Genomic DNA, 16,698 nt, shown 5'->3' with positions numbered 1-16,698 from the left:
TTCAAATACAACCCATACAGTTTTTTTGCCAAATGAATAATAGTAATGCACTAAGTTGATAATATAGGATTTACAACAATTTTAAAAGTTATATTTTATTGTTTGTATGGACACATATTGTAAGTTGATTTTAATATTTTATATATTTATTTTGAAATTTTTTATATATATTTAAGACAATTACTAGATATTAGAATGCTTAAAATTTTGGATGATAATTCCAAATTTTATTATCATTATTTTTTTATATATTTTTTAAAAAGTAATGTTGCAATTTTGTATGATATATATATATATATGCCATTTGTGTTTTGATCAACAGATTACAAAGAATTATTATAAGGTAATTTTGTTCTGAATTGCTAATATTATTCTCTTTTATTATTTAAATATCATCCTATCCTATAGAAAAATAAAAATAAAATTTATTATTTCCATTACTTAAATCATGTAATTAATACACAAGCTAATATGGCTGCTAATAGTTTAACTAAGGCAACTATCTTTTTTGTTAGTTCTATTATTGGGCATGTACTTTTGGGCTTGCTTTGTAATGTTCTTCATGCTGCTATTATTAACCATGTTTTTTTTTTTCCTTAATTTTGTGATCCTAAATCGGGTGTAAAAGGCTTGGCATATTGATCTGAATTTAGTTTGATTTTATTTTGTAAAGTTTTTTCATGATTTTCAATAAAATTATATATTTAAAAAAAACAATGGTTAACAGTGCATATATAATTGAAAACAATAATCTAATATATATATAAAAATATTTTATCATTTTAGAAGTTGTGATCAACTTAATTTTTTTTTTTTTTAGCAAAAGTTAGAGATTCATTGATAAACAAGATAAGCTAAATACATTAGAAGTTCATGGCAAAAATATAGCTAGTAAGCTAAACCCAACCCCAATTACAAGAGGCCCAGCTCACTAATAGGAACCCTAGCTGCATCAAAACCAAACCCAAACCAGGAAGAAAAGAAGCAGCTCCACCAAATGCTAGAGGAAACTACCACCAATCATCACACTTACCGAGGGGAGAGAGAAGTTGTAATGAAGCTTCGATGGGGATCAAACGTGGGCTTATGCCTGATAAACAGCACCCCAACTATAGCATTTAAAGGAATAGCTTGGAGTAGAGGATCACATGTATCTTGACTTATTGGGCTGTATAGGCCAAAACAAAGCACCAAAAGGCAAAGGGGAAAAGCATATCCTTCTCTAGGGGAATTGAAAGGAGCACCACAAGAGACCAAAAAATTCCAAGCAAAGCTATAAACCCAGGCCAAATAAGGATAACACCAGTAGAAAGAAAGCACATATAGCATCTGCCATGGATACTGACAAAAGCCAAATGAAGTAGGATATTGGAGCTCTAGCCATCTCACTCTCATATATATGTTTTAAGAAACCAAGAGCCATAAGTAGGGATGGTAGGCGGGCGGGCGGGTTTTCGTGAGTATCCAATCCGACCAAACCCTAATAGGACGGGTTTAAATTTATTTTATTTAAATTTGGGTGAGTTTGGGTTTAAAAAAAACTACCCGTCACATTGGAGTAAGGTTTGTATTCTGTACTATGGATACCCGCTACCTGAACCCTCTTATCTAATCGGGTAACAAGTTTAGGGTACCTGCAGGTACCGGCATACTAAACTCATTTAGTTATGCGGATTTAGGGTATCCGCGGGTATCCGATTTTATTACCCATGAAAGTGGAAAATACTATATGCCTCTAGTGGGACTTGAAAATTAAACCTTCAAAAGTATAAGGACCACAATTTACCACTATACTATATCTTACATTTATTATATATATATATATATATATATATATATATATATATATATATATATATATATATATATATATATATATATATATATATATATATATATAACCTTCATAATTTTTATATAAAAATTATATTGTATGTATAATTTTTAAACATCAAATTTTATATTATCAGTATTAAATAAAAAAGTTATATATTTTTACATTCTAATGATATTTTTCAACATTGATAAATTAAATTAAATGAATAAAATTTTTAAAAGTTCTCTAAATATTTTTAAGTAATATTTTATGAAATCTCTCACTATCTCTTTCTCTTATTACTATCTATATATTTATAATTAATCATATACTTAATACTATGTCTCTCTTTATCAATTTATTGTTACTCTTCCCATATATCATCCTCTCTCTCAATGTACTATTACTTTCTCTCTCTCTCATACTACTTGTATTATCAATCTCTTTATCTCTATATGTATTATTACTTTTTATATGTATCCTCTCTCTCCTCTCCTGTCACTATATATATAAAACATGTATTATTAATTTATTACTCTCTCCCTATGTCAAATCTTTCTCTTTCTCTCAATTTATCATTACTTTCTCATAACTATATATTAAATTATAATCGATGAATGATATGTTCAATTATCATCAATGAATGACATGGCAATTGTAATTTTTATAATTAATAATCTTAATTTTTCACAATTAAAAAAATGCAAATTTAAAATAAATATAATTGGCACCAAGATAAATGCCATATTTTTATTATTAATAAATTATGAAAATTAAGCACAGTATTCTATCCAATATAAAATTTAAAATAAATTAAATACGTCCACTACTATCATAAAAATTGAAAATCAACAATCATTTTAATTTTGAATAATTTTTTTTTTTACAACTAATTCTGAATGAGACTCGATCCTGAATAAACTTATGAAATTGCATCACGAGCAAGGTAAATATCCAAATGCTTCTTCAATTAGGATAAGACCTGTAAAGAGAAATAGAAGTATATATAAGTTTTGACACTTTATAAAATAGGAAAAAAATAAAATATTAAACTTGCCATTATTTTGTGAGAATATCAAATTCATCATGTTCATTCAATGATATCATTAGTAATTTTACATTACAAGCTTTTTGAAATAAACAATTATGAAATAAAAAAAAATTATAATCAATAGTAATTTTTATTAATTTAATTTAGAAAAATAACAAGTCATGTTAAAAAAAATCTATTTTGAAATAATCACTCTAAACTCAATTACAAACAAACCTTAAGAATTGTAAACCAATCACATCTAAATTTATTTTATTTCGTCATTTATATTTAGGTTGTCCAATAGAGGTTTGAAATTCAACTCTATTGTTTGGGTTTTTTTCAAACTATAATTACTAAACAAAATGTTGTGCTACACCAAGAGTAGCATTAATTTTGACATTTGCTACCTTGCAGTTGTGGCAAGTGGTTATACTAGCAATTAAATTTTGATTCATTATATAATTGTCTTTATCTTTTGTAAAACTTCCAGATTCTCCAAGTTAATTCTTTTATTATCAATGATTAAGAGTTTATTAAATCTTTGAATTATTACTTCACTATAAACTAATTATTTTTCATAAACCTGTATTCAGCTATTATTTTTTAAAATAGAAAGATTTTTATTATTACTTTAAAACTACGTCGTTTCAAAAGAAACAGGATCACAAATAAGTGAATAACCCTAACCTAAATCACATTCTCATCTCTTATTTTCTTTCATTCTGCCAAGTTGCCGCCTAACAAGCTAAACCCACACCAATCGCCTAACCCAGATCTCACTCACCTCTCACCTTACTCCGATCGCCCAACCCTCAAGCTCTCTCCCTCAGTCTTGGCTCTCATTCAACCTCTCTATTTGTACTGATATACAAAACTATTATAGTAAGTGAGAATCTTATTTTGGGGGTTTTATTAAGAATTATTTTTTTTATGGTGTTTCATTATCATTATGTGAAAAGGGGATGTACAGTGATAATTTTCATATTTACTTTCCCATGGTTTTTGGATAAATCTTTGACGATTTGTTGTGCCTTTCATGTTATGATTTTTTGTGTTATGCAAATTCACTTAGTTGGTTGTATTATACTGAATGAAGAATTATGAGTTTTTTTTTTACTACATTTTGGTTAGTAAAAGAAAACTATTGGATACAATTTAAAGATTGAATTTCAGCATGTATTTGGTTCAAATGAGAATATATATATATATATATATATATATATATATATATATATATATATATATATATATATATATATATATCCAAACTATTTGTTCTCACTAGTTTGGCTTATATATGATCATGGATAAATGTGAGATTCTCTTATGTGTGACCAACATCTGTGTTGAAAATTCTTTTGGTTATTTAGTCCATTGATAGATATGTAGTTGTGGACCAAGAGGCACTCTCATAGTTATAATATGTGAAAATGTATTATGAGTGATAAAATAACAAATTTGAAATGTGGTTTTACATAATATCACGATGAAAAACAATTTCGAGATGTGTAAAGAGAAAATTTGGAGACCTTAACAGTTGTGCATGGCATCTGAACACTGGCAATATAATAGGCAAAATTTTTAATTTATATAATTAGAGAAAATCTTTTCTTTGCATTCATTAATTTAATGACATATATTTGTATACCATCATTTCTTTTTTGACAGTGTTTAGAATCTAAATTTAAGACTTATTTTCTAAACCATTTCAATGATATGTTAAATTATAATATAATCTTTATTAATAATTTTTATTTAGTTAAAAATAATTTAGAATTCAATTTTTTAAATAATTCAGATAAATTAAACCATATTAATGTAAAAAATAATTCAAAAACTTTTTATATTATAAACCTAAGTATTATAGGTTTTAATATTATGATTTAAAAAGTTTCTTACTAAGTTTATTGTGATAGTCTTAACTAATGGTAATTTAGTTAGTGCATGCATTTTTATGTATAGATTCTGATTCTTTTTGCATCTAAATTTTAATGATATTGTAGTCTTTGTTTCAAGGGTGAGCAATAGATGTTCAATCTTATAATTATGATATATTAGCATTATGATTTTGTTTTTATTATTTATTTTTAGGGTATTTTGAGATGAGTTTTTATGCTAGCAGTGACGCTGCATTTGTTACTCAACCATCTGATAGTTGTAAAGACACTCCTTCTGTTTCTTAGTCAGCTAAAGGTGTCCCTGCCCCATCATCTAATAATACTGGTCTTGATAACCTAGTAACACTAAACAATCCCAACCAAACCCAATTGCCCATCGCAAATACAAATCCTACCCATAGACTTCCTCCAACTAGCCAATTGGGAAAGAAAAGGAAGTTGATATCCTCTGTTTGGGATCACTCTGATAGGGTTAATCGCAATGGGGATGATTTTGCAATTTGTCATCATTGCAAGTCAAGCCTTAAGGCAAATAGCAAAAATGGCACTAAATCTTTGATAATCATATAGAAAAGTGTCAGAAGAAGAACAATCAAGATATAACTGTTTGTCTGCAGAAGCAAAAACAAATTTATTTAGATAGAACAAATGATGGGAAGGTACAATTTGAGAATTTTACATCTGATCAAGAGCTTTCAATAAGAGAGTTGGCATCTGCTATCATATTACATGAGTACCCTCTATCAATTGTTCAACATGTGGGTTTAGAAGATTTGTTGTTAGCCTTCAACCACTTTTCAAAATGGTTTCTCGAACTACTATTAAGGAAGATATTTTAAATATCTATGATATTAATCATGAGAAACTATATAAACAATTAGAGAAACTAAAGAGTCGAATAGCAATCACCACAGACATGTGGACATCAAATAAAAAAAAAGGTTATATGTCCATCACTGCACATTGTATTGATGATACATGGGTGCTACAAAATCACATTTTATGGTAATTTACCTATCTTTCCTAGAATGCTTAATGATTATATATTTTACGTGTTAGTTTTTCTTACTTTTTCATTGTCAATATGTAGATTTGTTTATGCACCAATGCCTCATACAAAGGAAGAGCTTGAAAGACATTTGATGAATGCTTTTACCTAATAGAATATAGAGACAAAAATTTCTACAATCATAGTAGATAACTGCCCTACAAATGATGGTATGATCTCTATAGTTCTTGAAAAATTGTATGGTGATCTTTTATGTGATAGGGCCATATTGCATATGAGGTGTTGTGCTCAATTTTTTGAATCTTATTGTGAAGGATGGGTTGTCTACTATTGAGCATTCACTTGGAAGAATTAGAGACAGTATAGCATTTTGGTCAGCCACTCTTCAAAGAGCTGAAAATTTTGAGGAAGTCGCCAAACAATTGAATCTTACCTATGAGAAAAAGTTAAGTTTAGACTGTAAAACTTGTTGGAACTCAACATATCTGATGCTTCAAACAGCAATTCAGTACAAGGATGTCTTTCCTAGATTAAGGATTAGGGAAAAATATTATACTAATGTACTTAGTGAGCTTGATTGGGAACTGGCAAATAAGGTTACAAAAAAATTACAAAATTTTTATACCATCACTCAATTGTTTTTTGGGAGAAAATTTTCAACAGCCAATTGTTTCTTTGTTTCAATTTGTCAATTGAGAAATAAAATGGTGGAATAGATGAATTTTGATGATGAGATTATGAAGGCCATGTCTAGTAAAATGTTTGAGAAGTTTGAGAAATATTGGAGTTTGGTTCATATTGTTGTAGCTGTAGCTATAACTGTGATATTGGATCCTCGATGTAAGATGAAAGTGATAAAATATTATTTTCTTTTCCTATGATTAATGGTGAGAATGCATGGAGTGAGATTGAGCAAGATAAGACAACTTGTTATAATTTGCTCACTGATTACCAATCTAAAGTCAAGCCTAAATCTCATGGTGTCTCTTCAGTTCTGTCTGCTTAAGTGACAGAAACCAAAGATTTGAATAATCTAGTTGCCTTTCTTAGCTCTTTCTCTAGCAATGTTCATGTGAAATCTGAATTAAATCATTATCTTTAGGAGCCTGTTTTGCCTTAGATGCAAGATTTTGATATTCTTACTCGGTGGAAGGCAAATGGGATAAAATATCCTACATTACAGCAGATTGCTCAAGATTTCTTAGCCATGCCAATGTCTACAGTTGCATTTGAGTCTGCTTTTAGTACTGGTGGTAGAGTTGTTAGTATTCATCGAAGTAGGCTATATAAGGATACTTTAGAAGCATTGATGTGCTCACAAAATTGGTTATGGGCTGAAATCGAAGGTAACTATCACATTTATCAATTCTTTTAATTTTTATATTTTTTACTTTAAATATAAAAATAAGCAATGTTTAATTTTTTTTCTCTTGTTTTAGCTTTTTGTTCAACTGAGGAAGCAAGTTGCTTATGTGATGTCGAGGAAGATGTGGATTGAAGCATGTATTTTACAATTTCAATATGTGTATGTCTTTTTTCTTAAGTTTTTGTGCATAATTGTTAATATTATAATATGTATTGTTTTATAAAGTGTAATATTCTAAATCTTTTTTTATAATTTATTTTTAAAGGTATTGAAGGAATTTTAATCAAGCCTCGAGATTTTGAAGCTCCAAGATTGTGTTTCTATGAGTTGTATGAGTTGTTTTAGAAGTGTTGTATTTTTTAACATCTCATTTTTATAATTTTTGATATAATTTATTATCATTTAACATGTAATGTGATGATATTTGTATCATGTTTTATATATCATGTTTGTTTGAATTATGAAAACTTTGGTTAATATTTAGTATTATATTGTTCATTGAATGAATTTGTAATGTCCAGGTTTGGGTTCGGTTGGATATTTTTTCTATTTTTTCAACAAAAATGCATAAAAAATAATTAGTTTGGTCGGGTTCGAGTAGTATGTGGATATTAGTAATCGGATTCAGGTCGGGTTCGGGTAGTATGCGGATATTATTAATCAGATATTAGTATAATATATATTTTATTCGGGTTTGAGACAGGTTTGGGTTCAGATATCTTAAAATTCGTGGATACCCTACCCATTGACATCCCTAGCCACAAGAGAAGCAATGTGAATGTCTCTGAGACATCCTTCTCCCACAAAGATATAGAATCACCACCAAACATACACAGCAAGTTCGAAAAAAAACTCCTTCTTAATAAAGCTCAGCCTACAAAAACAATCAAAAACCACACTATACTCAACCTACACAGAGGTGGGAGAGGGAAACCCACGTCTGGTAGGAGGGGAAGGCCACCCTTGCCCAAAAGGGCAAGGGCAACAACTGAAACGGCAAAAGGAGTTTTTGATCATGCAAATTTAAAATAAATATAATTGGCACCAAGATAAATGCCATATTTTTATTATTAATAAATTATGAAAATTAAGCACAGTATTTTGTCCAATATAAAATTGAAAATAAATTAAATACGTCCACTACTATCATAAAAATTGAAAATCAACAATCATTTTAATTTTGAATAATTTTTTTTTTACAACTAATTCTGAATGAGACTCGATCCTGAATAAGCTTAAGAAATTGCATCACGAGCAAGGTAAATATCCAAATGCTTCTTCAATTAGGATAAGACCTGTAAAGAGAAATAGAAGTATATATAAGTTTTGACACTTTATAAAATAGAAAAAAATAAAATATTAAACTTGCCATTATTTTGTGAGAATATCAAATTCTTCATGTTCATTCAATGATATCATTAGTAATTTTACATTACAAGCTTTTTGAAATAAACAATTATGAAATAAAAAAAAAATTATAATCAATATTAATTCTTATTAATTTAATTTAGAAAAATAACAAGTCGTGTTAAAAAAAATCTATTTTGAAATAATCACTCTAAACTCAATTACAAACAAACCTTAAGAATTGTAAACCAATCACATCTAAATTTATTTTATTTCATCATTTATATTTAGGTTGTCCAATAGAGGTTTGAAATTCAACTCTATTGTTTGGTCTTTTTTCAAACTATAATTACTAAACAAAATGTGCAGTATGTGCTACACCAAAAGTAGCATTAATTTTAATATTTGCTACCTTGTATTTGTGGCAAGTGGTTATACTAGCAATTAAATTTTGATTCATTATATAATTGTCTTTATCTTTTGTAAAACTTCCAGATTCTCCAAGTTAATTCTTTTATTATCAATGATTAAGAGTTTATTAAATCTTTGAATTATTACTTCACTATAAACTAATTATTTTTCATAAACCTGTATTCAGCTATTATTTTTTAAAATAGAAAGATTTTTATTATTACTTTAAAACTATGTCGTTTCAAAAGAAACAGGGTCACAAATAAGTGAATAACCCTAACCTAAATCACATTCTCATCTCTTATTTTCTTTCATTCTGCCAAGTCGCCGCCTAACAAGCTAAACCCACGCTGATCGCCCAACCCAGATCTCACTCACCTCTCACCTTACTTCGATCACCCAACCCACAAGCTCTCTCCCTCAGTCTTGGCTCTCATTCAACCTCTCTATTTGTGCTGATATACAAAACTATTATAGTAAGTGAGCATCTTATTTTGGGGGTTTTATTAAGTATTATTTTTTTTATGGTGTTTCATTATCATTATGTGAAAAGGGGATGTACAGTGATAATTTTCATATTTACTTTCCCATGGTTTTTGCATAAATCTTTGATGATTTGTTGTGCCTTTCATGTTGTGATTTTTTGTGTTATGCAAATTCACTTAGTTGGTTGTATTATACTGAATGAAGAATTATGAGTTTTTTTTTACTACATTTTGGTTAGTAAAAGAAAACTATTTGATACAATTTAAAGATTGAATTTCAGCATGTATTTGGTTCAAATGAATATATATATATATATATATATCCAAACTATTTGTTATATCTCACTAGTTTGGCTTATATATGATCATGGATAAATGTGAGATTCTCTTATGTGTGGCCAACATCTATGTTGAAAATTCTTTTGGTTATTTAGTTCATTGATAGATATGTAGTTGTGGACCAAGAGGCACTCTCATAGTTATAATATGTGAAAATGTATTATGAGTGATAAAATAACAAATTTGAAATGTGATTTTACATAATATCACGATGAAAAACAATTTCAAGATGTGTAAAGAGAAAATTTGGAGACCTTAACAGTTGTGCATGGCATTTGAACACTGGCAAAACTTAATGTCATTTCATGGTGGTTAGAGAAACAACCTTTTAGGCGTAAATTTTGTAATTCAGATTATAACTACTTTTAGCCATTCAAAACATGATGATGCAGTAGTTTCAATAAGGCTGCAGTAGTTTCAACAAGGCTGCTCTATATATGGGCTGAGCATGCCTTTATAATAGGCAAAATTTTTAATTTATATAATTGGAGAAAATCTTTTCTTGGCATTCATTAATTTAATGACATATATTTGTATACCATCATTTCTTTTTTGATAGTGTTTAGAATCTAAATTTAAGACTTATTTTCTAAACCATTTCAATGATATGCTAAATTATAATACAATCTTTATTAATAATTTTTATTTAGCTAAAAAAAATTTAGAATTCAATTTTTTAAATAATTCAGATAAATTAAACCATATTAATGTAAAAAATAATTCAAAAACTTTTTATATTATAAACCTAAGTATTATAGGTTTTAATGTTATGATTTAAAAAGTTTCTTACTAAGTTTATTATGATAGTCTTAACTAATGGTCATTTAGTTAGTGCATGCATTTTTATGTATAGACTCTGATTCTTTTTGCATCTAAAGTTGTTAGATTTTATAATTTTAATGATATTGTAGTCTTTGTTTCAAGGGTGAGCAATAGATGTTCAATCTTATAATTATGATATATTAGCATTATGATTTTGTTTTTATTATTTATTTTTAGGGTATTTTGAGATAAGTTTTTATGCTAGGAGTGACGCTGCATTTGTTACTCAACCATCTAATAGTTGTAAAGACACTCCTTCTGTTTCTTAGTCAGCTAAAGGTGTCCCTGCCCCATCATCTAATAATACTGTTCTTGATAAGCTAGTAACACCAAACAATCCCAACCAAACCCAATTGCCCATCGCAAATACAAATCCTACCCATAGACTTCCTCCAACTAGCCAATTGGGAAAGAAAAGGAAGTTGACATCCTCTGTTTGGGATCACTCTGATAGGGTTAATCGCAATGGGGATGATTTTACAATTTGTCATCATTGTAAGTCAAGCCTTAAGGCAAATAGCAAAAATGGCACTAAATCTTTAATAATCATATAGAAAAGTGTCAGAAGAAGAACAATCAAGATATATCTGTATGTCTACAGAAGCAAAAACAAATTTATTTAGATAGAACAAATGATGGGAAGGTACAATTTAGGAATTTTACATCTGATCAAGAGCTTTCAATAAGAGAGTTGGCATTTGCAATCATAGTACATGAGTATCCTCTATCAATTGTTCAACATGTGGGTTTAGAAGATTTGTTGCTAGTCTTCAACCACTTTTCAAAATGGTTTCTCAAACTACTACTACGGAAGATATTTTGAATATCTATGATATTAATCATGAGAAACTATACAAACAATTAGAGAAACTAAAGAGTCGAATAGCAATCACCACAGACATGTGGACATCAAATAAAAAAAGGGTTACATGTCCATCACTGCACATTATATTGATGATGCATGGGTGCTACAAAATCACATTTTATGGTAATTTACCTATCTTTCCTAGAATGCTTAATGATTATATATTTTACGTGTTAATTTTTCTTACTTTTTCATTGTCAATATGTAGATTTGTTTATGCACCAATGCCTCATACAAAGGAAGAGCTTGAAAGACATTTGATGAATGCTTTTACCAAATAGAATATAGAGACAAATATTTCTACAATCATAGTAGATAACAGCCCTACAAACGATGATATGATCTCTATAGTTCTTGAAAAATTGTATGGTGATCTTTTATGTGATGGGGCCATATTGCTTATGAGGTGTTGTGCGCATATTTTGAATCTTATTGTGAAGGATGGATTGTCTACTATTGAGCATTCACTTGGAAGAATTAGAGACAGTGTAGCATTTTGGTCAACCACTCTTCAAAGAGTTGAAAATTTTGAGGAAGTGGCCAAACAATTGAATCTTTCCTATGAGAAAAAGTTAAGTTTAGATTGTAAAACTTGTTGGAACTCGACATATCTGATGCTTCAAACAACAATTCAGTACAAGGATGTCTTTCCTAGATTGAGGATTAGGGAAAAATATTATACTAATGTACTTACTGAGCTTTGATTGGGAACTGGCAAATTTGGTTACAAAAAAATTACAAAATTTTTATACCATCACTCAATTGTTTTTTGGGGGAAAATTTCCAACAGCCAATTGTTTCTTTGTTTCAATTTGTCAATTGAGAAATAAAATGGTGGAATAGATGAATTTTGACGATGAGATTATAAAGGCCATGTCTAGTAAAATGTTTGAGAAGTTTGAGAAATATTGGAGTCTAGTTCATATTGTTGTAGCTGTAGCTATAACTGTGATATTGGATCCTCGGTATAAGATGAAAGTGATAGAATATTATTTTCCTATGATTTATGGTGAGAATGCATGGAGTGAGATTGAGCAAGATAAGACAACTTGTTACAATTTGCTCATTGATTACCAATCAAAAGTCAAGCCTAAATCTCATGGTGTCTCTTCAGTTCTGTCTGCTCAAGTGACAGAAACCAAAGATTTGAATAATCTAGTTGCCTTTCTTAGCTCTTTCTCTAGCAATGTTCATGTGAAATTTGAATTAAATCATTATCTTTAGGAGCCTGTTTTGCCTTGGTTGCAAGATTTTGATATTCTTATTCAATGGAAGGCAAATGGGATAAAATATCCTACATTACAGCAGATTGGCCGTGCTAGTGTCTACAGTTGCATTTGAGTCTGCTTTTAGTACTGGTGGTAGAGTTGTTAGTATTCATCGAAGTAGGCTATATAAGGATACTTTAGAAGCATTGATGTGCTCACAAAATTGGTTATGGGCTGAAATTAAAGGTAACTATCACATCTATCAATTCTTTTAATTTTTATATTTTTTACTTTAATTGTAAAAATAACCAATGTTTAATTTTTTTTCTTTTAATGTTTTAGATTTTTGTTCAACTGAGGAAGCAAGTTGCTTATGTGATGTCGAGAAAGATGTGGATTGAAGCATGTATTTTACAATTTCAATATGTGTATGTCTTTTTTCTTAAGTTTTTGTGCATAATTGTTAATATTATAATATGTATTGTTTTATAAAGTGTAATATTCTAAATCTTTTATTATAATTTATTTTTAAAAGTATTGAAGGAATTTTAATCAAGCCTTGAGATTTTGAAGTTCCAAGATTGTGTTTCTATGGGTTGTATGAGTTGTTTTAGAAGTGTTGTATTTTTTAACTTCTCATTTTTATAATTTTTGATATAATTTATTATCATTTAACATGTAATGTGATGATATTTGTATCATGTTTTATATATCATGTTTGTTTGAATTATGAAAACTTTGGTTAATATTTAGTATTATATTGTTTATTGACTGAATTTGTAATGTCCAGGTTTGGGTTCGGTTGGATATTTTTCCATTTTTCCAACAAAAATGCATAAAAAATAATTGGTTCGGTCGGGTTCGAGTAGTATGCAGATATTAGTAATCGGATTCGGATCGGGTTCGAATAGTATGCGGATATTATTAATCGGATATTAGTATAATATATATTTTATTCGGGTTTGGGACAGGTTCGGGTTCAAATATCTTAAAATTCGTGGATACCCTAACCATTGACATCCCTAGCCACAAGAGAAGCAATGTGAATGTCTCTAAGACACCCTTCTCCCACAAAGATATAGAATCACCACTAAACATACACAGCAAGTTCGAAAAAAAACTCCTTCTTAATAAAGCTCAGCCTACAAAAACAATAAAAAACCACACTATACCCAACCTGTACAAAGGTGGGAGAGGGAAACCCATGTCTGGTAGGAGGGGAAGGCCACCCTTGCCCAAAGGGGCAAGGGCAACCACTGAAACGGCAAAAGGAGAATGAGCCTCCAGGCAGAAAGGCGAAAAACAAGAAAAAAGAGAAGAGGATTCTGTATAAGGTAGAGCACTAGTGCAAGTACTTGTGGATTTGTGATCGACTTAATTTGAAGTTGCAAATCTTTAATTTGGTATAGAAATATGGTAAAATAGAAAATGGGAAAAGATAATGGACTTAACAACAAGAATGTGGGGCTGAATCAAAAGTAGATAAGTCAATACTCCATGAATCAAATTAAGGATTAGCTATTTAGCTTATAGTTTCTAATGGATTTTCCTAAATTGGAAGGTTTGTGTTATACTTTCTGATGGATTTTGAGTTGCCTTCTTGTTTCTTATATTACAAGAAAAGCACAAATTCCACAAATGAAACAATAATAAAATAAGCTAAAATGGATTCTGGGTTAATTCTCTCTAGAGTGAAAATTTATTGTGGCTTGAAATTCTGTTGACTTGAATTATATTCACTAGCTACAAGTACACTATTTTGAGTCTTGAGATCCTTTTTAGAAATTATAATCTTATAAGAATTCAATATAATTGATTTCTTTTCATTAATTATTATGTTTAAAATGTAATAATTTAATTATTTTTAACTTAAAATAAAATTTATTTAAAAAAATAGAAATAAATATAATTACATGAGAATTCAAATAAATTATTTTATTGTAAACAATTTATTTCAAAGAAACCTTTAAAATTGATATTGGATCATCTCCATACAATATTTTAAGATCAATTTTTTGTCCTAGTCTACACTTAAATTTAAAGATGGACAATCATGAATCCTTGATATTATATTAAGATCATCAACATTTGAATGCTAATAAGGTCTTGATCAAGCAGTAAACTAGCTGAAATATAAAACCTTGAGACTCATAGGGGCATCGGCTTCAAGTCGCACATCAATTAGCATCTCAAAATTATGACTTTACCTGCAATAAATAATAGGGATGAGGCGTTTTGTAACATTTGGGCGTTGCTTCTTGTCATAGATTGGACCTAGGCCTGGACTGATTATGGGCTTTACTTTCCTCTGAAAATTGAAAGGAAAGTGGGGTGGATTATATAGGAAAATTACATTTTTGCCCATCATATATACTTTATAAAATGTTACAATAATTATTTATTATGATTGTTAAGGTATTATTTTGAAATTTTTGACCTTTCCATCTTCTCCCTCTTCAAACAAGAGGAGGAAAAAATTTTCACCTCTTCAAAGAGATTTTTAGATATACTCATCAAATCATTCCACAACATTCATTAAATATTTCTTATAATTACATAAACATAAAAATATAATTAAAAATTAAATCACATATTTATCCATAATTGTATTACCATAAATAAAATAATTTAATTAGCTTAATTTTCAGATAACACAGTAGATTAAATTCACTTAATTTTCTTTAAAATTTTTTCTCTCATTTTACTCTCATTTTACTTTCATATTTAATCCTCATAGTTTACTATAAATTTAATATACAAGATGTATAGGAAGATCAACCTATTAAACATATGAGTCCCACATATTTATGACTTGGGTCCATAGTAAATTAAGTTTAAGTAAAAAAAAAATTTGATTTTCAGGAAAATTCTTGTTTAAACCTGATTTATCATGCACTCAAGTAGGAATGGCAATGGATCAGATTTTTGCGAGTATCCAATCAGACCAAATTTTGATAGGACAATTTTTGATAGTATAAATATAATTGGATTTGAAACGGATTTAAATTTGAAGAATAATATTCGTGATAGATTCAGATTGGGTTTGACTTTTACATGTTGGGTATCTATTATCCGATTCTGTTTATATAAATATTTAATTAAATATAATATATATTTTTTTATATAACATTTATGAAATTTTTTATATTTTTTATTTTATATAAAATGGAATTTAAATATTTTATGAAATAATTACATTTTTAAAATATAAATTATTAATTAAAATAATTTTTTATGTAAATTATTAATTAAAATATATAAAATTAAATGGGTTCAAGTTTTTTTGATAATAATAATAATTGGATTTGAGACAAGTTTGGATAGTCAAGAATAAATTTTAATCGGATTTGAGATGGGTTCGGGTTTTGAGAATATTAATTGAGTTCGGGTAAGATGATTTTTATAGGTACCCTACTCGTTGTCATCCTTACATCCAAGACACGAAATATATAGCATAACTCACTTATTAAATATATGAATCGCACTTATTTATGTCTTAAGTTTACAATAAACTAGATTTATGCAAGAAAAATCTTTCTCCCATATATTGGGGTGTATTTAAATTATGACGATGGCAAGGATTCTTCTTAGTCCTATTCAATAGATTTCTTTTTTTTTTAATCAAGTTATCTTTCTTCCGTTTTATAGTTCACAAAATATATATTAATCATTTGGGGATTTGTAGTTGTTTCTATTAACAATGACTAATTTAAGTTTTCCTTTGAGAATTTGAGAATGCAATGGGACTTCAATTTGAGAAAGAAATTATTTTAAACTAGAGAGGGTGGTTTCAAGGATTGAATTCAAAAGATGATTTCAATGATCACATTTGCAGTTGCTTGTATATGCTTTAGACTCGACTCTTTTCTTCAGATGAATCCATTGCAAGATTATCATGGCCAATCAGACAAGAAATGACAAAATGTAGATTTCAGATTAAATTAAACATAATTAGGACATAATCCCACCATCTGATCACATTTTCTAAGAATTTTTGCAATGATTATGAAGAAGATTAAAAAAAAAAAATAATAAGTGATCTCTAACAACACTGCATTTTCTCAAGAATGTCCATTGAAATTCCTAGAAAAGAAAAAGA

General features: G+C 28.5%; 1 long non-coding RNA gene across 1 annotated transcript; it reads left to right on the top strand.

Annotated features, from left to right (window-relative positions):
• Positions 1-3,584: 3,584 nt before the first annotated feature.
• LOC131181689 (uncharacterized) lies at positions 3,585-7,477 on the top strand. The gene is made up of 4 exons (XR_009150187.1): positions 3,585-3,731; positions 5,838-7,102; positions 7,196-7,281; positions 7,388-7,477. It is a non-coding gene; the product is annotated as an uncharacterized LOC131181689 (long non-coding RNA).
• Positions 7,478-16,698: the final 9,221 nt, after the last annotated feature.

The sequence above is a fragment of the Hevea brasiliensis genome, chromosome 7 (assembly GCF_030052815.1).
Source record: "Hevea brasiliensis isolate MT/VB/25A 57/8 chromosome 7, ASM3005281v1, whole genome shotgun sequence".
Lineage (NCBI taxonomy): Eukaryota > Viridiplantae > Streptophyta > Magnoliopsida > Malpighiales > Euphorbiaceae > Hevea > Hevea brasiliensis.
The sequence above is the reverse complement of the archived record's forward strand: the minus strand, read 5'-3'. Positions and strand labels throughout refer to the sequence as shown.